The sequence below is a fragment of the Paroedura picta genome, chromosome 9 (assembly GCF_049243985.1).
Source record: "Paroedura picta isolate Pp20150507F chromosome 9, Ppicta_v3.0, whole genome shotgun sequence".
NCBI lineage: Eukaryota > Metazoa > Chordata > Lepidosauria > Squamata > Gekkonidae > Paroedura > Paroedura picta.
In genome coordinates, this window is record NC_135377.1 from 40,835,924 (window position 1) to 40,860,315 (window position 24,392).

Sequence of the window (24,392 nt, forward strand, 5' to 3'; positions counted from 1 at the left end):
TAGGAATGATGTTCAGTAGGTGATTGTTGTAGCTTGAATACCCTACACATTATGTATTTTATGATTCTCACACAGTGTCATAAGGTGCCAAGGATACATCTTTGTCCTTAGTTTGCAGGACTATATGTATATGTCAGGTAATATCAGGGTGACGTGATGCAGTAATTGCCACAGATACTCACTGTCACTCACAGAGTCATCCATGGTGAATGTAATTCAAGTTTCCCTAAGGCAGAACAATGCCTTTGGATCTTTTTGAACCGACTTCTGTTTCTAGAAATCCAGGCTCCAAAAGATTGACAGGTGTGCCACTACAAATGTCATCTAATGAAAACCTTGAACCTGGCAGCCGTTATTTTTTGTGTTGTCATAAAAACATACCGCTGAAAGATGTTCTGTACTAGGCTGGTTTTGAAAGCTGTTCAGAGCTTTTGTTGTTGTCCAAGTGCCTTTCTTCCTACTTGCAACAGTAGTTAGCAGAAATGTATTTCAGAAATGTGTTCATCTCCACTAACATGCAGGAACAAAGTAACTGCAGTAAAATTAGACTTACTTATTGTCCTTTTGGAATTCAGCTGTCATTTACCAAACAAAATTAACTTTCTATCTAGAGAGTTGTTCTTTGTAGGGTTGCCAACCTGTGGGAGTCTGGGGGTGTGGGTGGGAGAAGGGACATGGGGAGGCATTGTTGATAGAATGGCACTATATCACTTATGGGGAAAACCCAGAAATGATCTCACTCTGCTCTAGGTATTACCAGAAACTCTATGGTAAAAACACATTGCTTCCAGTGATTCCCATAGTACAGTGACATCAATTCTAGGTTTCCCCTGGAAGTGATCTCACACTAGCACATCAACAGCAATCTAAAAATGTATGTTCTAGGTATTGCCAGAAACTCTAAGGTAAAACCACAGGGTTTCCAGTGATTCCCAGGGCGGAGTGCCATCACTCCTAGTTTTTTCCTGGAAGTGATGTAACACTGCCACAGCAACAGAAATTTTTTATTTATTTTTCTTCCACCTCCCAATGGAACATGGCAGGCAGTGGGGTTTGCTGGTGGGAGGTCTCTTGCCATAGCAAGGCTTTGTAATATTAGCCAGATGGAATCACAGGTCTTTAAAATTTGGAAACCTAACATGGAAATGCAATCAAACTGAAACTTATTTCTGAACCTCAGTGGAGGGTGGTATATAAATATAATAATAAAATAAATGAATAAATAAATACAACTTATGATCTCTAACAGAGTATCAATTATAAACAGCAAACCAATCACAAATTATATGTTTCACCAATATAAATTTATAGGTAAATGTCATAGAACCACTGACCTTGTTTCTTTCAGCCCTTCTTTCTGAATCACTTCCAATATTTGCTTTGCAGTCATCGGAGAGTTGGGGTGTTTTTCCAATGCCTAAAAAGAAATATATATGTAAGATGGTAAAAAGTAATTATTTCATACATTTATATGTTACATTGACAGGCAATTTTCACAATACTTTATAAAAAAGTGGGAGGTTGTAGTGTCATGGCTGGGGTTTTCTATCAATCTCAAAAACAAGCAACAATAGCTGATATCAGAGTTAAATTGATAATCACAGGAATCAACCTACTGAAGTGCACAGGAAGATTCTTATGTGGTAAAGAACTACAAGTATGAAACCTATCAAGATTATCAATGAAAGAAGCCATTTCTTTAAGGATGGAGGGAAGATGATTTGGCAACCTTTTTGAACATTTTTAAGGGCACCAACACTGCATTTGCAGGAAAGTCCTCCACCTGCAGTATAGAGGCTACTTGCAGACACAACATGTTAAGGATCTTTAAAATTTGGAAACCTAACATGGAAAATCAAACGCACTGTAACTTATTTCTGAAATATACTTTCCAGTTCAGCTCAGTTTTCTATTCCTTTGCCTTTCATGAAGAATTCAGAAAATACCCAATAATTCAGCTTAATTAATATGGAGGCTTCTACTTGCTTTGTTTTCTTTTATGGTCAGCACCTTGTCCATCTTAAATATATTACTAATCTTGGAAATTTAACCAATCAAACACAGGCAGCAGTGACAGTGTACATTGCCTCTAGGTATAAAGGACTGAGTGAGCAAATCTAAACCATTCTTCTCTGAATCCTACTCAGGTTTATTCAGTGGCATTTACTCTAAAGAGTAGACTTGTACTCTTAATTACTCTTATAACATGCACATTGATTCTGGCAATAGGAAATCATCTCTATATTCCTACTCAGTCAATCTTAATTTGCTCTCCTAGTGCCATGACAACAACTAGGGCGAACATGAACAGCTTTCCACAAGGAACTAGAGATACTGGACCAAAATTACCCAATATAAGTAAGTGGTGGGAAAGAAGATATCTTTAATTAGTTTCACTGCAGCTTTCCAACAGTTTCAGTGGGCTCCTGAAATACTTCTATGTTTCATGGCCCCCCTAGTACAATGAATGCTATAAAGGAAGCATGCCTAATGTGTTCAGCTCCTGCAAGTATATCTTGTTGCAACACATTGCCTGGCAAGGCTACAAATGTAATTCCCTCGTGAAAGCAATGTCTGAAGTCTCAAGATCAGGGTATGCATGAACTCCAGATATGAAAGCTTACTTCTGCTGAAGTCATAGGTTTATAAAACTTCATTCTGACTGCAGCAGCATGAGGATTTGGCACAAACCATCCTCTCTATGTCATTCATTTTAGTTATGCAAGGCTATTGTTATTTATGGCTAAAATTCCCAGCTTCCCCTTTTCAACTCCCAACATGACACACCAGTCCACAGTCCAGGACAGCATTCCATTACAGAACAGAACTTTATTCGTTGCTAATTGAATGGGAGGAGAAAATTCACATACTAAGGATGAACATGAAGCTCTGGGAGCCAAACCAAACTTTGAAAGGAACACTTTTTCAAGTGAACTTCAATTCCTGAATGATTAACTGCATACACATAGAAAATGGGTCAAGACCTCAATAAAATTAACAATGGTAAGAGGTTTATCAAAATAGCAAGAGAGATGAAATGAGCGATAAGGCAAGAGGGAAGAAACTCAACTGAACTGGAAATATTCCAGAAGCTAAACTGAGTAAAAATGTTAACAGGGCAGTTAAGAAGACTATACTGTACTGCACAAGACTATGTGGGATATTGGGAACACTCAAAGGTGGGGTTACTCACTGTGGAGGACTCCCTGTTTCTCTTCCCGAATACAGGCCCTCAGCACACCTGGGCAGCTCCTCCCTGAAATTGAGAGAATTTGGGTAGCCCTGTCCCCTTCTCTATGACATCACAGCCTATTCTATAGAGGAAATGTTACAGCACAAGCTGGATGGAAAGGGAGAGACAATTTCACATCAGTCTTCACCTTGGAAAAGTGAGCAGGACAGGAGCTGAGCTGAACTGGTGGGAAAACAAGGGGAAGACATAAGGATGGGCACAGAAGATCATCATTACAAAGACACAATGCGGATAACATGAAGCTAACAAAGCAATGTGTGGAACGCAGTGATTTTAAATCAAGCCCACGAGGTAGCACTGCAAACATAAGACTAGGAAACATACAGGGCAGGGCACAATGGTACTTCAGGAGGGTGATTATGTGAGGTAGGCTGAGAATGAAGGTGCAAACAATAGCCCATAATGTCAATGGCTCTGTGGTTGATGCATATACTAGTGAGGGCTGGAGCTTCAAATACCTTGCTGAATTCAAAATTTTATTCATCACCTCTCCCGAATAATTTATCACCAAAATGGAATTGCTTTTCCACAGCAAGAAGTAAATATTTCTTCATTCCAAACACTTTTTATATCAGGAGCCTAGTATATTAGTTGAAAAGAACAAAGGCTTATTTGACAGAGTGCATTAAATGAGGGATTTTTCCCCATAGGCAAGAAAGTCACTGTAGCTTAATTTGTTGCTTACAAGAGAAAACACATGATAAATGCTTCAGTAAAATTTAAGAGGGGGCCAAACCAGTCAGCATAACACAGCACAATCTTGACAAGGCCTTGGTAAATGACCTACTAAAAGGCAAAAATATTCTGTCTTCCTATCTCTCACCCTCCTCCCTTAACATTCCTAAGAGTAGATGATAAGCAAACACATGGCCCATTAACGCGGGGAGGGGGGGAGGAATTGGTGAAATAATAAAGCAAATATTGAATTAGTAAAACTGGTAATAGCAAAAAAACAAAAAACAAAAAATTCCCTGAATCATCAGAGGCTCCATATTCAGACTGGATGAAATTATGGCAACAGTTCCAAACAATGCCTATCGATATTATAGCAAATATAAATCTTCTTGTCATCCATAAAGGGCAAAGGGGAAATATATATCTTATATATTTTCCTTGAGGGGGGTGGAAATGGCAACTTTGACTGAATTCATGGTTGTGCCCTATGCATCTTTATTACAGTATTATTATGTTATAAGGTCCTCAAACTGCAGGTGCCCCTGTCAAAAAACTAAGGCTTCAGAAATTTTATGAATTTATTTAACAGGCAAGGGGGACATTGATGACCAGATATATTTATGTTTTATGTTTGTATTTCAACCACACAGAGATATGGAACTGCTGCCCTGCACTAAAACTCTTATATTTAAATCATAATTGACTTCATTTGAATTTTAGCTCATTTTCTTCTGACAGCATTTGAGCAGGTAACAACAAGAATAACATCAACATCCAAACATTTAAATATATATCTATTATAAGAAACAGAAAGGTCAAGATACTGAACAAATGCCAACTAACCCGAGGCCCTAGTCCATCAGGATGGGAGGTCTAAATTAAAATAAATATTTGCCCAGATCAACAGATCTTCTATTGCTCCCACACGGTACTTAGTATTTGTTTAATTGTTAGAAGAAAAGCACACCAAAATCCACAAAAGCTATTACCCCTTTAGAAGAGGTTATTACCACAAGGTCATCCTAGACTGGATTTTGAATGTGTTTCTTTAAAGATTTCTAATGTACAGGAATCTCTTATTTCTTTAATATACAAGTGCAATGGCATTTGTAGTGCAACATACTCTATCCTTGCTACACATTTTAAACCAGCGGATAACTATATCATATTATATCTTCAATGTTAGTGTATTATGCACCGTGAGCAACAATTTATCCTCTTCTGTAATATCTGGATTCCTGATTATGTCACATCAGGTAGTCAATGCATTATGTAACCCAAACATCCCAAACCCATCTGTCTTACACTGATACTGGGCTCCTGTTGGAGCTAGTACATTTCTGCAGGGCCTGCAAAATACAGCTCTTCCGTGGGGCATTAGGTTGAGGTTAATCAAACCAGCAACGTCTACTGGGCCACCAGAACCCCTCTTCCACACAAAAGAGAACACAATGGAAAAATGGGCAAATGAGAACAAGATGCAATTTAATAAAGATAAGTGTAAAGTTCTGCATCTGGGTCAGAAAAATGAAAAGCATGCCTACTGGATGGGGGACACGCTTCTAGGTAGCACTGTGTGTGAACGAGACCTTGGGGTACTTGTGGATTGTAAACTAAACATGAGCAGGCAGTGTGATGCAGCGGTAAAAAGGGCAAAGGCCATTTTGGGCTGTATCAACAGGGGCATCACATCAAAATCACAAGATGTCATAGTCCCATTGTATACGGCACTGGTCAGACCACACCTGGAGTACTGTGTGCAGTTCTGGAGGCCTCACTTCAAGAAGGACGTAGATAAAATTGAAAGGGTACAGAGGAGAGCGACGAAGATGATCTGGGGCCAAGGGACCAAGCCCTATGAAGATAGGTTGAGGGACTTGGGAATGTTCAGCCTGGAGAAAAGGAGGTTGAGAGGGGACATGATAGCCCTCTTTAAATATTTGAAAGGTTGTCACTTGGAGGAGGGCAGGATGCTGTTTCTGTTGGCTGCAGAGGAGAGGACATGCAGTAATGGGTTTGAACTTCAAGTACAACGATATAGGCTAGATATCAGGAAAAAAATTTTCACAGTCAGAGTAGTTCAGCAGTGGAATAGGCTACCTAAGGAGGTGGTGAGCTCCCCCTCACTGGCAGTCTTCAAGCAAAGGTTGGATACACACTTTTCTTGGATGCTTTAGGATGCTTAGGGCTAATCCTGCGTTGAGCAGGGGGTTGGACTAGATGGCCTGTATAGCCCCTTCCAACTCTATGATTCTATGATTCTATGAGCAGTGGAATAGGCTGCCTAAGGAGGTGGTGAACTCCCCCTCACTGGCAGTCTTCAAGCAAAGGTTGGATACACACTTTTCTTGGATGCTTTAGGATGCTTTGGGCTGATCCTGCGTAGAGCAGGGGGTTGGACTAGATGGCCTGAATGGCCCCTTCCAACTCTATGATTCTATGATTCCCATACAGATATGCTCATTAAATACATCAAGGAACAATCCTGCATTGACTGATCTATGGGGTTACAGTTTAAGTTACAGTTGATACATTAACGTGCAATCATTACTGCTGTTATTGTTACTGTCGGTTATAACTGTTGCTGCTCCTATCACCACTACAACTGTCTCTATTATTGAATTTATATTGTACCTGTTCATGTTTTCTGTAAACCACCCTGAGCTGCAAAAGGAGGGTGGTATATAAATATAATAAATATAAGAAAGAAAAGAAAATAAGTAAATACATAACTGTGTTATTGTGATAAGTTCTCTTACCACAGGAGCTAAGTTTCAGGACAATTAATAAATTCTAATTACTACAAATACAAATGGGGAACTATGCTGTATCCTCTAAGACGCTAGAAACTCCACACAATTTGGAATGGGATCATGAATATATTGGTGATATAGGTATGCATGTAAGTGTGTATATTTAACTGTCCAATTCTAAACAGTGCTACACCCTCTTAAACCCACTGACTGAATTTAGAAGGGTATAATTCTGTTTAGAATTACACTGTTCATTACTGTCTTTACAATTCCATTCTAAATGCTGCTGCTACTGTACTAAATTAGCATCTCGTGCAATATTTCCATTTGCCACCATAATTTCCCACCTACAAGCATTCAGCATTTCAAAGATAAACTCTCCTTTAGCTAGTGTTAACATCATTCCAGCTCTTTAACTCTATAACTCTAACTGCTTTTGGACAATGGACTACTGTACTGAAAAGCAAGGCTTTTACAAATAATGACTGAAAAACAGTTCCAAACTTAGGATTTCCACTGACTTCATATTCTAAGTTTGGAAATGCTTCTCAGCCAGTCTCAGCTTTTACAAAACAAGTGCCTCCAACTGTGTGCCTGTGTCTGAATATGAAACACAGACAGGGAAAGAGAGTCCTGCTTATAAGAAACAATCCTTTTTTACAGCAATGGTGAGAAACAGGCAGAAAATGTCAGTGAAGGGGCCCAATCAACATATATGTTTGTGCCAGATCTAAGGCTTGCTAGCACACCTAAACATATAAAGATCTTTTAGCTCCATTGTTCTTTAGTCCCTAACTAATTCATAGTCCACAAAAGAGGCCCTAATATCTTGGAAAAGTGCCTCCCAAACCATACCCTACCCAGAGAGTTGCGCATGAAGGTGATGGTAGTTACTGAATTGGCTGATAATACAGCCAGGAAGTCAGCTGCCCTTCCAACATCCTCTCCCATTTGTGAAAGTATCTCCAGTATAGCCAGTCCCCTAAATATCCTCAAGTGAATGCATGCTGATTGATGTTGCTGCCTTTCCTATAGCAAAGGCTCATTGATGAATGATTCATTCAACTATAACATCTGCTTAATCCAACACACATTATTTAACTAGTCCATCTCATACAGATTTGTGAAAAAGGGGTTCTTGAGGCCTGCCTACTACCCATGCTTCCCATACATCCCCCAGGATTTCATCATTCTGGTCTTTAAATTTCAAAGTAGTACTTGGAGAAAAGTGTGCTAATGGGGTATTCTAGAAAGGCCAATTAAGACCGTGGTCAGTGAATCCCATGTCACGCATCATTTGAATGATTTTCTTTTGCAGGCTATGGAGAAACCAACAGAGTTACACAGAATCTTGGAACCACTGGCAAAAGAAAAGAGATCTCGGTGGACTAGGAGAAGATGCTTCATTTCCCAGCTTACTTTGCCCTATTATGCACACACAGCTTACTGTAGAGAATATAAGCAGCCAAGCCTTTACGCTTGATATCAGATTTCTGTGCCTGCCATATGCACCATTATTTATTTCCCCAATGAATTTATTCTGGAGCTACAACCAAATAACAAAGTTTTTCTTAACAGATATGGGAGCATCACTTGTGATGTGTGTATGGTGGGGGGGGGGATCCAAATGCTTTTTTAAAAAATTATGCAATTGCCCTATTGCAATTGTGCAATTGTGTCACATAAGTGCCTCCCATTTAAATCGCCATGATTAAATTCCGTCAATGAAAGGGAATATAAAGGAAAGCAGGCAAAAAATAAGTTAAATCCAGAAACTGACCAAACTGATTTTGAAACTGACTACAGTAGCTGTGAAACTCTTTTTTCTTATTATCTAATTCTACTGGATTCTCTTTTGTGTTATTGGCCACTGTAAAAAATAGGGAAAAAAGACTATCCCCTACCTCCACCCCCTCTTACATTGCTGGTCTTACCCTTCCCCCTCTCTCCCTTTGCTCTTTCAGAGCTTTCAAAGAGATTTCTCTGAGAGCTGCCAGAAAGAAGCACATTTCTTCCTCTCACTATTTTTCCAGTAAATTGAGACAGTCGATAATCCCAGATAATCGCTAGACTCATGCCACTTATAACAAAAAATTAAAATGGAAAACAAGGATGGAAAAGAAGACAGTCCTTGTGTGCCAATGAAGGGAGTTGCTGGTGGAGAATCAACCTTAGATATAAACAAAATGGAGCTTTGCAGCTGCTGTAGTCAGACTCAATCTTTTGTCAGTTTCACAATGAATTTTTTTGACTGCATTTCTTTGTGTTTCCTCTCATGAGAGGGATGGAGTCACAAGGATTTTAGTGGAAGGTGTAGGTTTGCTGTGTAATAGTTTTGTTAAATGCATTTTTAAAAACTTAACTGCACACACACACCAGGATTGGCAGCTGCTGCCCTTATTGAAGTGCTTGATCAATGGCACATGCCCCAATTCTGGTCCTGACCCTTCAAATGCCAAGAGAGTGCACAGAGCAGAGAAACACATCCAGTACTCCCTAGAGACACATGGGGCTGTGGAAAGAATGGGGGAGTTGTGGGGACCTGTAAAGTCACTGTGAGGGAGGAATAGTGCCACATTTTGTGGGAAAGTACTGTGAGAGCCCATTCTTGGTACAGATACACACACATACACCAGCTGATGACTGGTGGCTGCTGTACTTGCTGCTAGGCAAGATCCATGGCACATGGCCCAATACCCATCTTGACCCACCTATATGTAGCCAAAGAATTGGAGGACAATGAGACCTCTTGCAGAACTTGCAAATCTTTCAATTTTATTTTTCCCTAGTAAACTAAGTTTAGCAATAAACTCATCCTGCTTGCAAAAGAAACTCCCAAAATGTATATGATGGAAAAAGAAACAATAATGGAGCTTGTACACCAAAAAAGGGGGAGGATGGCTGAGATGCAGCAGAGTGGGAAGAATGACCTTAATATGGGCAGGGAAGTGTCCTCTGAGAAGGGGAGAAGGGAGGGGGGAAATCCAAGGGAATCTGTATGCTTTGGCTTTGAAGCAAAGCAAGGAAAAAACCAGCACAAAACTACTCTCAGGAAAAAAACAGGAAACGACAACCGGAAAGCAAACTGAGCACTGAAGGAGAGAAAATCAATGCAGAATGAAAAAGAAAAGCTGACAAACATAAACAGTGAAAGCGAGAGAAAATACAAAATGAAAAAGAAACCCAACAGACATGCAAGGTGAAAGCAAGGAAAAACACCAGTACATCATAGACCTTTATCTCAGGATATAGTTAGATTAAAAGGAGCATGCTTCTCACCACCCCACAGCAAAGATTATTGTTATCTGAGATCTTTTTTTCATAGTCCCTCTCCTGAAAAAATAAATATCTTGTGAAATATGCAAACATTATTGACACACCTTAACACTCATGCAAACACTAACTCTTTAACATTAATTCAGGGTAATCTCTTAATTTTTTTAAGGTTTTCATATTTCAATATTATATTCAGCTAAATTATTGACAAATTGTAATTTTACTATGTATATTTTATGGACTTAAAGGTTGAAAGCTACCCCAAGTCAGCATTCTGGGAGTGGCCAAGTATAAAATTAATTAATTAATTAGCATGCAGGCACTTCATTAATGTTAGTGAATTACCAGGAATATGAAGGACCACTTGCAATTCAGACTCCTCCTTCTCTTTCAACCAAACTCTCTCACCAGATTTCACCAGACTCTCTACTCTGGCCTCAACCATACGTCTGGCAGCTCCGTCTTGCAGGCCCTGCGGAAAGCTGACAATTCTGGCAGGGCCCTCAGCTCTTCCGGGAGCTCATTCCACCAGGTTGGGGCCAGTGCCAGAGCCTTACTACAAAAAAATGTGCAAACTGTATTACACACAATTACATTCCTACTTGTGTTGCCTTGTAAGACACATGGGCTTTATTTCCAGTAATGCATCCTGAGCAGATTGGTTTACCATTTCACTCATCTAGGAAACGTTGCCCTCTCAAGCTTCAGCATTGAAGATCCGTTGTTTTCTCCACATGTTCACCTACAGGATCTCACTGGATCTCCTGCCCTTGAGGCACAACAGCGGTGAGCTGCTGATCATTAAGTAACAGAACTGTGACACTATAACATCAGGCAATTATTTTTGTTTGCCGACGCAGAGCAAATCTACTATTTAAAATGCTCAGAAACTAAATATGACAGGTCAGGGTTTTGAACTAGAGGCATGAACTGCAAGAACGCTCCACACACATGGATGCTTTTGCAAGCTGTCAGTGGTATTTTGCTACATTTGTTAAATGTGTAATGGTTAGTGTCATAACAAAGATCAGCCATCATGTTATGACATTTATCTTTATAAACGAGGAGAGGGAGGGCATCTGCAAGTTATTCCACTGTTTGCTATAAGATGATTAATGTCACAGGAGATAAATCAGTACCTACGGTATGTGAAATAAGATATAGTGTCTAAAAGCAGGGACACTGTATTTAAATAGCATGTGTTATAGCCAATGGAATAAGCAAGGTACAGCCACAAGCAACTCATAAAATTCCAAGCAGGATTAAAAGTATCATATTTTAATACAAAAATGAAGGCATATTCATTTCATATCCCCACAGTACAGTTCAGCTTTTTCTACCTATACATTTTTCCTAAGCTTTTTAAGATAGCTAAATTAAGATTATCATTAGCATGATCATGAAACTTGCACAGTGATTTGCAACATTATCTCATCTGGCAAGTTCTACCAGAATAAGCTCTCAGTGTGGAACACAAAATTTGGACAAAAATCCTTGGGGGAGAACAATGTGGCCAAATCCCAAACCACGATGTAGATGAAAACAAAGGCTTAGTAAGGCAGCAGTGAGTCTATTAAAGTGCATAGCAACCTCCCCACTGTCATGCCGCCCCCTGGCTTACGGCATGCCACTTGGGACCTGGCTTGCCTAACTCCCAGAACCCTTCAGTGTCTTTTCCTTTTGTTCATCCTCCTATTTTCCCAGGCTCTGAAAATCATCTGCTGCCAGCTGACTTATCTGGTCTTTAGTGTTGAGACTATTTCACCAGATCCTTCCAGTCGCTAGGCACAATATTGTAAAATGCAAAGTGCCCTAAGTTATTTGTTGTGTGCATTTATTTCTCAGCATGCCATCAGAGGTTCAAAACTAATCAGAAACCAAATCTGGAAGAGCCACGTGTACCTCTTGAGCCACAGGGGGAGTACCACTGCTTTAGTACATCCTATGAGATCTTGGTTAGTCTGTTGAAGCCCAAATAATAAATAGTCTTGTGGTACTATAAAGCAACTTGTGGTACTATAAGCAACAAAAAACAACTAATGAGGTAGGCCACAAGACTTGTTATTTTAACTCCAATGACTACCTCCTGAAGTAGCTCACAAGGACCTACAAGTCTTCTTCAGAAAGGAGTCTGTTTTTCAATCAGAGCTACCGATCTGTCCTTAAAAAGTTCTGCTTACTGGACAATGGCCAGTTCAGACCTTTGTGTGAAAGACAGCATTAGGCCTTGCACTCAAGTGACTACCTTGTGGCAAGCACTGTCTCTATCCTTGTGTTATGCTCTTCTCCCTACTCTCATCTTCCTCTTCACTTGGATATACTACCTACCATTGTTCTGCTCAACTTGTCTTCCACCTGTTTTAGTGTGACCATAGTTTTCTTCACATCGAACTCTGATTCTCATTATGCCTCCACATATTCCCTGCTGTTCCATATTTCATCACAGACCTACTGCTTCAATGCCATGAGCTACATTGCAAACATGTGACCTTATTGAACAGAGACCATACAAAGATAAAGGAGCTCACAACCAACCTCTGTAGAAGAATATGTGTTAAATTGCATTGGCCAGAGGATAGAAAAGTAGAATGCACAGACAGAACATGGAGGGTGCAGCAGTTGACTCCTGAGACATGGTTTATATGCCTGGCTTACTACTAACCTGAACAGTCCTAGACATATTTCTGTCAGGCAACAAAAACATGTACTAATTTAAGTAATGAATGCCAGATTTCATTCAGTTCCACTAATACCTGGGGCATGCAGCCTCTGAGAAATGGGGATTCTCTCTGCAGCAAAATTCACCTTGAGGAAGGAAATAAATTGCCATTTTCTTAGACATCCAACCATAATATTTAATAATGAAAATATATTCCACATTAGCACAATACGATATTTCCCTTATAAATGCTTGAGCTATATGCTCACTAAATTTGACATTGAAACCTGAGAGGTACATAAATCCTTTAGTGCACTGAAGATTAACAGTGCAACTGACCTCAGTGGGGCTTAGTTTACCCAGTGTCTAAGAACAGGTTCAAATGGGTAGCCATGTTGGTCTGATTTTACAGTGTCTAAGAAATGTGAGGAAGAAATCATGGTCACCACAAATTCACAGTCACCATTATGATTTAAAATTATGTGAGTGCCTAATCCTGATCAGGCCTACAGTGTGGATCCTTCCCTCACCCTTGCCATTTCAAAGGCCAAAACTGCAAGGGGGTGACCCCCCTAGTTCTTTTGGCACTTGATTAGGCACGGAGGGGAAAGTTCTGCACTGGGGTGGTCATGGACTGGAAAATTCTGATTTAGTTCGGGGTGTTCTTTAGCCCCGACCCCTGACAACCCAACCCCCAACATGAATTGGTTTCAGTCTGTTTCACTTCTTGCCGCTTAAAGTCTTGGTCCAAATAATATAGTAACCTTTAATTTACCATAATGATCATGGTGTCTACTTTAAACTCTTGCTTTACCTTTTCCTTAATTTCTAACAACCTAGAATTTATGCTTATGAGCCTCTTGTGGCGCAGAGTGGTAAGGCAGCCGTCTGAAAGCTTTGCTCATGAGGCTGGGAGTTCAATCCCAGCAGCTGGCTCAAGGTTGACTCAGCCTTCCATCCTTCTGAGGTCGGTAAAATGAGTACCCAGCTTGCTGGGGGGTAAATGGTAATGACTGGGGAAGGCACTGGCAAACCACCCCGTATTGAGTCTGCCATGAAAACGCTGGAGGGCGTCACCCCAAGGGTCAGACATGACTCAGTGCTTGCACAGGGGATACCTTTACCTTTACCTTTAGAATTTATGCTTGGTGTGACTTGTGTTAATTATTTACTTCAGATTCAGAAAACCTTTATTGGCATAAATATTTATTCATTTATCCTCCAACTTTCTCTCCAGTAGGAGACCCAGGATGGCTTACATCTTTCTCCCCTCCTCCATTTTTATCTCCATGGCAACACTGTGAGGCAGGTTAATCTGGCCCCAAGGTTATCCAGTAGGCTTCCATTTGAATTTGGGTCTCTCAGACACTTAAACCACTATACAACACTGGCTCTCATGCTGTTAAGGACATGAAAACCAAAGTTTGCACACCAGGAAATAAGCCCTATCGAATTCAGTAGGACTTACTTTTGACTATATGCTTAGGAGTGCACTTTAAGAGCCCAATCATAAACTGAATTTCACCAATAAAAGCTGATACTGATGGACTTAGATGGGTAAATCCCTGCTTAGGACTGCATTATTAATGCACAGCAACTTTCAGCTCTAACACGAAGTCCATTTGTAGCTATTTCTTTAAATAAAATCCAAAAGGATATTTTATAATTCATAAATATGGCATTCAATATTGCTTTATACTTAATGCCTAATTATAGATAATTTATTTAATGCTCCAGAGATAGCATATAAGGCTTAGATTTTTCTAGTTAGTCAGTGCTGCATATTTCAAAGCTTTCATTCACTTCGATGTTTTCAGAAATTGTTTGTCTCAAATCTATATTAGGGGGATAGATTTTTATCACATAGCATTTGGATTTTTTAAAGCAGGTAGTTTTTATATTTTAGTCTACTTCACACTTCTGTTACATAGAAGTAACATAAATATGGCAAAGAAGCAACTTTGCACAACAAAACAAATCCAGCACTTCATATGCTTACCAGAGGTAGGACCCTCTAGTGGCCCCCCATATAAGCGGAGCCATCAATAGCCATCATGAGCTCCCAGATAAACCCAATGCAACTCCTCCACATTACCAAAACTCCAGTTATACACAAGCAAACCATTTACATTCCTGGTTCCATTCCCCTCCCAAAGAACACTATCCTTGAAAATTTGTCCCCATAAGCCCCTCCCCCACATACAGGTAACATCTTATGCAATCCACATGGCTACCCAATCATGTTGAGAGAAAATCTGCATGTTTCCCTTATGTGTTCGCATAAGGGGAGGAGGTATAACATATCTGGGCATGATCCACCCCTTTGTGAAGCATCCAGGTCACATTAGAGCAGTGTTTCTCAACCCTCCTAATGCCACAACCCTTTATTATAGTTCCTCATGTTGTGGTGGTCCCCAACCTTAAAACTACACAAGTGTTCTTGCACAGAAATTAAACCGAAACTGACCAATGGTTCATGATTGTATACAAACTGGTTTTCTTTCTGGGGTTTCTCAGTTCAGTTCTGCCTCTTGTCCCACCATGCCGATCTCGCTCTTTTCCACTGCACCAGGCAGACAAACGCTCTATCTTGATCTACCCTGCAAGGCTGTTGTGTAGATGAAATGGAAGAGGAGTGATGTTGGCTACTTTGAAACCCCCTTGGAGAGAAGGGTGGGGTACAAACCAAGTAATGAAAACCAATGATTTGGAAGAACAAAAATTGAGTCCGCGAGCACCTTTAAGACAAGCAAAGATTTATTCAGCTTTCGTGGGCAGGCACCCTCCCTCAGAAAAAATTGATTTTGAGACATCAATAAAGGGCCACTATGGGTCGCCCTTGGAGAGAAGGGTAGGGGAGAAGCCAAGAAAACCCATGATTTGGGGGAGGCAACACAGGTGGGCTTGAGAATAGAACTTCTTGTCGTGTCTGGGCCAGGCCAGAGTGCGTGTCTAGCAGGGGCAACAGTGGCGGCGCCCCCTGGCCAACCTGCTCACCCTGCTGCAACCCCTGTGAAAGGGTTGTTCGACCCCCAAAGGGGTCCTGATCCCCAGGTTGAGAACTGCTGCATTAGAGGCTAACTTTATAGTAAAATGGATGCAAGAATTAAGATATTAAGAAAGAGCATCTTCCAATTCATCCCCTAACCCAAGGATATCAAATAGAATGCCCAGGACCAGAACTGGTCCATCCAGGATTCTTATCTGGCCTGCAAGCAAACTGCTGTAATAGAGGGAACAGGAAGCTGCTCGGGGAGAGGGGGGAGTGAACAAAGCTACAGCAGAACAACTTCATCTGCAGCACTCAAGCAGAACCCCTTTGGTTCAGTGGCAGGTTGGGAGTTGCTGTAGCCATATTCATGGTAACACGGGATTCTAAGGTGAGGTCGCATGCCTTCCTGCTTGGCATGAAGCTCTGGGAATGCTGTCCCAGATGACCATGGGGATCAGTTTTTGCATATGGGGAGGGTGCAGATCCTCTGCTGTACTCACACACTTCATGCAGTATCTGTGCTTTGGCCCCATGGGGGTCATTCTTTGGCAGCTATTGTCAGATCCCAGCAAGCTGCAACTATGTCTCACTTTGAGGAAGAGTCTTGCCAGGACCAGCCCCTGAGGTTCAGGCACTGTCAACAGAGCCTCAGAAGCACCAGAACTGCCTATAGAACCCAGCCCAGAACCTGAACCAGCATGAGAAACAAGCACCCAACATCTCCAGCCTTTGGACACCAAGCCTGTTGCTGAAGCCCCAACAACCACTGGCTCCCCACCCTCATCTCCTGAGCCTAAACAGCAATGGCATAAGAAGTAGCACTTTGCTTTGCAGGAAAGGTGCAGGAGCGTGAGCTTAGCTGCTCAGGGCAGAACTGGCCTCCAAGAGCCTTTCCAGAACTCAGGCTGTATGAGACAGCTGTTCATGATTAGGTACATATCAGGCTTAAATGAGGTTGGAGGCAAAATCCCATTCTTACCAGACCTGCACCTCCAGAACCTGTTCTTTCACTTCTTGAATCCTGTTTCCTGGACCTACCTTCAGCTCGCAACTATTAACCTTCTTCTTGCCCTTATCAGACTTGGCTTATGTTAAGTGATTGATTTCTGGCTACTGACCTCAGCTCCTGTTCTGTGACCACATTTTGCTATCTGGCTGGCTGCACATCTCTCCCTACTGTGTCTTGAGACTTGACAGTTACTTCCATGCATCAGGGGCATAGTCCTGACACCAGTTTCCACTTAGTTTAACTTCTTCCTGTTGTATGCACCCACCATGCTGCCTACCATTTCAGGAAGGATAATCATGTCATGCAGGTGGGTGCTGATCACCAGAGCTTCTCCATGGGAGGTGCCTCTATCTTTGCCTTGCAGATGCACTTCAGGAGTTAATGGCATAAATTTGAGAACCCCTGGTGTGAGACTGCTAAACCTTTAGCACCTCACCTAAACCATACAGAAAGAATAGCCAAAGATATTCTTATTTTCTTGAATTCACGAGCCCTAGGTTTTTACACATACAAATGACAAAATTAAATTTACCTTTTATTTATATGTCATGTTTAAGATCAAACATCTCAAAGACACCACCAGACAATATCGGTAATCGTAAAACAGGAACGGTCATCTCTCTTTTAACAACATAGTGTAAAAAATAAAAATAAGAATAACATATGCACCACTGTGTCTGACAAAAATCAATCCTGAAACCCTAAGGCAAAAAATAAAATAATAAAATAAAATATAGATGTTCAAAGCAGCCTCGATTACAGATCAAGCAGAAAGACAGGGAACCCCCCTAAAGCAACAGCGCTTCCACATGTTCTGAGAATTAACTCAGGACAAATATGGAAATAATTGAAGGTCTGCATTGAACCAACAACAAAGAAGTCCTTAGTGTAGTAAAATAAAGTCAAATCAAATCTGTTTTATAACAGCATGAAACTTCTTTCACAATAGTTCAAGCACTGTTTGTAGTAGTAAGAGTCAACACTTGAGATAAAAGTCAAAGGAATTAAAGTCAAAGCTCTATCTATACATAAGTTATGATCCTGATTTTTGGTGTCATTTGTGGCCTTCAAATAAGATGGCGCTGCATGAAATATTCCCTTTCTGTTATATCATTTAGTTCAGCTATATTATCTCAGAAAAATAGCAAGAGATTAAATTGCATTTGGATTTGAACAGTGACATCAATTGATAAATGAACAGATTAAATAACGTGAGAGAAAGACCATATTGCAATTAACAGCATTTTAAAGTTTAGCAACCATGGTGGAGACTTTTAAATAATAAATTATTTTGATTAGCTACAAGAAGCAACAAACTCTATTTACACTGAATAGAATATTATTTACGATCTGCTAAAATAAATAACCAATGCTAATGTATGCATCAAGATTTGGCTACAGTAGAAAAGTAGATACTACTGCACAAGATCAGATCTCAAGGTACATACAAAGTGTTTGGTATTCACTATTCACTCACTTCTGCTCCTAAAAGTTCCCTCCTTCCAGTCTGATCACCATCTGAATCAGAGAAAACTTGTCAAAGTGCCTGTAATATATATTAGTTGATCAATATGCTTTATATTATTGTTGGTATTATCTTATTTCTAAGCCATTTCATTTCATTTCTTGCAATTATATAAAATAGCAATAAAATACATTTTAAAATAAATGTTTCCAAAAGATTTCCATGAAACAGCAGTCCCTTGCAAATGGAGATGACAAATCCATGACTAGAATCTGTCTCTTTACCTTTAAATTGTCTCAGGTACCATGTACTATGACAGGATATATCTGTTATACCTTCCATCCTGCTGGTTCACCTTCTGATGACTTTCCTCTGCATTGTGGGGCCAACAGGACTCCAGTTTTGCCCAAAGCAGACAAGGGAGATGAGTGGGCAGTAGAAATGGTTAGATTCAGCACCCTGTCTTGCTGTCTTTGAGCATTAAAAAGATTTGCACTGTCTCCAGGCAAGAACTGGACAACTCTGTTTACAGGCCAGGAGTTCAATAGCTCATGACACATGTAGGTCTGTGTACTGAAAATGCCAAATAGCTATTAAAATCTGTGTTTCTGAAGCTTAAATGTACCTACTACACTGGACTAAAAATCATCTATCAAAGTAGCCAACAAGCTTGTTAGGACAGGAATTTAGTCCAAAAATATTTTAGTTTTAGTTTTAAAATTGCCATGAAGACATACTGTCTTGCAGTTCAGATGTTACTGTTTTTATATTTATATTATATGTTTTATATGTTTTTATATTGATTTTCCCCCTTCAAGGATCGCTGCCTTGTTGTGGCAAGGGGGCTTGCGTAGTTCAGTGAAGCTATGAGCTATACCGTGCAGGGCCACCCAAGACGGACAGGTCATAGCTGAGAGCTCTGACAAAAGGTGATCCACTGGAGAAGGAAATGGCAAACCACTCCAGTATCTTTGCCATGAAAACTCTATGGACAGTTCCAATAGGCATAACGATATGACGCTGGAAGATGAGCCCCTCAGGTCGGAAGGTGTCCAATATGCTACTGGGGATGAGCAGACGGCTAGTACGAGTAGCGCCAGAATGAATGAAGCGGCTGGGCCAAAGCCGAAAGGACGCTCAGTTGTGGAAGTAACTGGTGGCGAAAAGACAGTCCGATGCTGTAAAGATTTTTATTCCATAGGAACCTGGAACGTCAGATCCATGAATCAAGGCAAGCTGGACGTGGTTAAACAAGAAATGAGAAGACTGAACATCGACATTTTAGGAATCAGTGAACTAAAATGGACAGGAATGGGTGAATTTAATTCAGATGACCATCAGGTATACTACTGTGGACAAGAATCTCGCAGAAGAAATGGAGTAGCCTTCATAATCAATAAGAGAGTAGGAAAAGCAGTCTTGGGATACAATCCCCAAAATGACAGAATGATCTCAGTTCGAATCCAAGGCAAACCATTCAACATCACAGTGATCCAGGTCTACACCCCAACCACTGCTGCTGAAGAGGATGAAGTTGATCAGTTCTATGAAGCCCTACAACAGTGGTCCCCAACCTGCGGGCCGCGGCCCGGCGCCGGGCCGCAAAGGCCATGGCGTCGGGCCGCGGCTCCCTCTCCCCGCCCCCCCCCGCAGTAAAAAACTTCCCAGGCCGCAAGCTTGCGGCCCGGGAAGCTTCTTACTGCGGGGAGGGCGGGGAGAGGGAATCAGGGCCGGGCCGCGCCCGCGCGGCCCGATCCACGGGTGCGGCCCGTGGGCGCGGCTGGGTGCGGCTTGCGGGCGCAGCGCGGCTTGCGGGCCCGGCCCGCGGGCGCGGCCGGGCGTGGCTCGTGGGCGCGGCCCGATCCGCGGGCGCGGCCCGATCCGCGGGCGCGGCCCGCGGGCGCGGGTCGTGGGCGCGGCCCGATTCGCGGGCGCGGCCGGGCGCGGCTCGTGGGCGTGGCCCGCGCGGTCCCTGCGGGCGCGGCCCAATGCCCTGCCGGTCCCCAGCCTAATAAAGGTTGGGGACCACTGCCCTACAACACCTTCTAGAAGCAACGCCCAAAAATGATGTGCTTATCATCATGGGGGATTGGAATGCTAAAGTAGGAAGCCAAAAGATAACCGGGATAACAGGCAAGTTTGGCCTTGGAGTACAAAATGAAGCAGGGCACAGGCTGGTAGAATTTTGTCAAGAGAATACAATGGTCATAGCAAACACTCTTTTCCAGCAACCCAAGAGACGACTCTACACATGGACATCACCAGACGGTCAACACAGAAATCAGATTGACTATGTGCTCTGCAGCCAAAGATGGAAAAGTTCTATCCAGTCAATAAAAACAAGACCAGGAGCTGATTGTGGTTCAGATCATGAGCTTCTTGTTGCAAAATTTAGGCTTAAATTGAAGAAAGTAGGGAAAAGCACTAGGCCACTCAGGTATGAACTAAATCATATCCCCGACGAATACACAGTGGAGGTGACAAATAGATTTAAGGAATTAGATCACATAGACAGAGTGCCTGAAGAACTATGGACGGAGGTTCGCAACATTGTACAAGAGGTAGCAACTAAAACCATCCCAAAGAAAAAGAAATGCAAGAAATCAAAATGGCTGTCTGAGGAAGCTTTACAAATAGCTAAGGAGAGAAGGGAAGTGAAAGGCAAGGGAGAAAGAGAAAGATACACCCAATTGAATGCAGAATTCCAGAGAAAAGCTAGAAGAGATAAGAATGCCTTCTTAAATGAACAGTGCAAACAAATAGAAGAAAACAATAGAATGGGGAGGACCAGAGATCTTTTCAAGAAAATTGGAGATATGAAGAGAACGTTTCATGCAAAGGTGGGTATGATAAGGGACCAAAATGGTAGGGACCTCACAGAAGCAGAAGAGATTAAACAAAGGTGGCAAAATTATACAGAAGAACTATACAAGAGCGAGCTTAACATCCCTGATGACCACAATGGGGTAGTTACTGACCTGGAGCCAGACATCCTGGAATGTGAAGTCAAATGGGCCTTAGGAAGTCTGAGCAACAATAAAGCTAGTGGTAATGACAGCATTCCAGTTGAACTATTCAAAATCTTAAAGGACGATGCAGTAAAAGTGCTACACTCAATATGCCAGCAAATTTGGAAAACGCAACAATGGCCACAGGATTGGAAAAGGTCAGTTTACATTCCAATCCCAAAGAAGGGCAATGCCAAAGAATGTTCAAACTACCGCACTATTGCACTAATTTCTCATGCTAGCAAAGTTATGCTCAAAATCCTACAAGCTAGGCTCCAGCAATATGTGGACCGAGAACTTCCAGAAGTACAGGCAGGATTTTGAAGAGGCAGAGGAACTAGAGATCAAATTGCCAACATACGCTGGATCATGGAGAAAGCTAGGGAGTACCAGAAGAACGTCTACTTCTGCTTCATTGACTATGCTAAAGCCTTTGATTGTGTGGAGCACAACAAATTGTGGCAAGTTCTTAAAGAGATGGGAATACCAGAGCATCTTATTTGTCTCTTGAGAAATTTATATGCAGGTCAAGAAGCAACAGTGAGAACTGAACATGGAATCACTGACTGGTTCAAAATTGAGAAAGGAGTTCGGCAAGGCTGTATACTGTCGCCTTGCCTATTTAACTTGTATGCAGAGCACATCATGAGAAATGCGGGATTAGAGGAGTCACAAATTGGGATCAAGATTGCAGGGAGAAATATCAACAACCTCAGATATGCAGATGATACCACTCTAATGGCAGAAAGTGAAGAGGAACTAAAGAGCCTGTTGATGCGGGTGAAGGAGGAGAGTGCAAAAGTTGGCTTGAAACTCAACATCAAGAAAACAAAGATCATGGCATCCGGCCCTCTCAATTCCTGGCAAATAGAAGGGGAAGAAATGGAGATAGTGACAGATTTTATTTTCCTGGGCTCCAAGATCACTGCAGATGGGGACTGCAGCAAAGAAATTAAAAGACGCTTGCTCCTGGGGAGGAAAGCTATGGCAAATCTAGAGAGCATCCTAAAAAGCAGAGACATCACCCTGCCAACAAAAGTGCGTTTAGTCAATGCTATGGTCTTCCCAGTTGCAATGTATGGCTGCGAAAGTTGGACCATAAGGAAGGCCGAGCGTCAAAGAATTGAGGCTTTTGAACTCTGGTGCTGGAGAAGACTCTTGCGAGTCCCTTGGACTGCAAGGCGAACAAACCGGTCAGTCCTAGAGGAGATCAGCCCTGACTGCTCTTTAGAAGGCCAGATCCTGAAGATGAAACTCAAATATTTTGGCCACCTCATGAGAAGGAAGGACTCCCTGGAGAAGAGCCTAATGCTGGGAGCGATCGAGGGCAAAAGAAGAAGGGGACGACAGAGAATGAGGTGGCTGGATGGAGTCACTGAAGCAGTAGGTGCAAACTTAAATGGACTCCGGGGAATGGTAGAGGACAGGAAGGCCTGGAGGATCATTGTCCATGGGGTCGCGATGGGTCGGACACGACTTCGCACATAACAACAACAAATATTGATTTTATTGTTACTATTGTTACTATGTGCTTATTTTGATTTTTAAATATTGTAAACCAGTGGTCCCCAACCTTTCTGAGGCTGGGGACCGGCAGGGCATTTCGGCCGCGCATGGTGCATGTGCAAATGCGCGGCCGCGGCCCGATGCGCAGGCGTGGCCCGGCCCTGATTACCTCTCCCCGCCCTCCCGCGGTAAGAAGCTTCCCAGGCCGCAAGCTTGCGGCCTGGGAAGTTTTTACTGCGCGGGGGGGGGCGGGGAGAGGGAGCCGCGGCCCGGCGCCATGGCCTTCGTGGCCCGGCACCGGGCCGCAGCCCGCAGGTTGGGGACCACTGTTGTAAACAACCCCAAGGGGCAGTTATATAACTCCAATAAACAAACAAACAAACAAACAAATAAATAAGGCCTATAGAGTTCAAAAGAAGAAGTATATTTGCAGAGGGCAACAGCTTTTTTATGAAAGATCTTTCAAATTTGGAATATCTTCCCCACATTTTTTCATGTATGAGCTAGCCAAGTCCTATCATGGATGGCATTATTTTGCTAGACATCCCTTGAAAAAGAAGCATAACCTTCCAGCCAGTTTTATGATCACAAAGGCATAAATGCAATAATTTGTTATTTTAGAGAACTTTGGATGAGGTCTTAAACTCTTGGCGACTACTATGAACACAGTGGAGAATGATTGTCAGCCTAAAGGTAGGAAGTGTATTGCTGCACATATTCAGTGAGAAGTGGGCCATATACAGCTTAACAAGTACTGTTCTGTTAAGAATCCCATACAATTTAGAAGTGCAAGTAGATATGAAGGACAGGGGATAGGAATTTCGTAACTCTGCCCTTGGTTACCACACAGAATTTTACTATGGTTGCCAGTGTTCAAGTAGTTACTTGTTCTACTGCAGGTTAAGGAAGTCCATTGGGTAAGATGTCCCACAGCCTTGCACACAACAGGAGAAAGAAATGGAATAGAAAAAGGGGAACACTCCCCCTCCAAAAAAAAACCCTCATTATTTCACAAGGCACCAAAAAGATCTGTTTAAGATTAATTGTAGCCAAAAATTCCAGTTCACTGTCTGATGACATAAAACAAATCACTAGATTAAAATTTAGCTTAATAACAATATTTATTATTATTCAAGAAGACAAGGAGGTTCATTTTTTCTTTACTTCTATCCTTTTCAGCCCACCAGGCAAAAAATGACCTGATATACCATTGCTTCATAGATTTTCAAATGCCTAACTAATGAATTTCCGCTTATTGCAAATGAGTAATCAGCAACGTTTCTCAGTGGCCTCCAGGGTGTAAACTGCATGGAGCTTTTATTCCAATCCCAGGCTGATTCAGTCCCTGCCCTCTACACAGAATGCGATTTCTGTTTGGATTTGGGGCAATTTAAATTTTCCTTCTTCAACGAGGTTTGATCCGGATTGACCCTACCTTTATTGTGCGATATCTCAGACTGCTTTTAAGCCTCAATATTTTTCAAATCCGGATTGGGAAAGCAAGCTCCGTGGTAGAGAACCTCTGATACGCCACACCTGGTCATGTGACAAACTTGCCTTAAGGGAGAAGCCCCAATTTCTCTTAACTTCTGTCGGTCCTGGATTTTTTCTACCTTCTCTGCCTTTTTCGATCCTCTCCCCCCCCCCCTCCAAGAAAAGAAAGAGGCTCCCTGCCTGGCTCCTATCCCCCCCTTAAAGAAAAGAAAGAAAGAGGCTTGGCTCCCCCCTCCCCTTCTGAACTACCTCAATGGGGAGGGGGGGAAGAGGAAGACCCGAGTTCAAAGCGATCTGGATTC

General features: G+C 41.9%; 1 long non-coding RNA gene across 1 annotated transcript in view; it reads right to left on the reverse strand.

The window, feature by feature from the left end:
- Nucleotides 1-1,334: 1,334 nt before the first annotated feature.
- Nucleotides 1,335-24,392, reverse strand: part of LOC143844813 (uncharacterized) — a 31,853-nt gene continuing 8,795 nt past the window's right edge. The window contains exons 2-3 of the long non-coding RNA XR_013234144.1: nucleotides 3,194-3,256; nucleotides 1,335-1,417 (exon numbers count right to left, since the gene is read on the reverse strand). This is a non-coding gene — a long non-coding RNA (uncharacterized LOC143844813). The remainder of the gene's footprint in view (nucleotides 1,418-3,193; nucleotides 3,257-24,392) is intronic.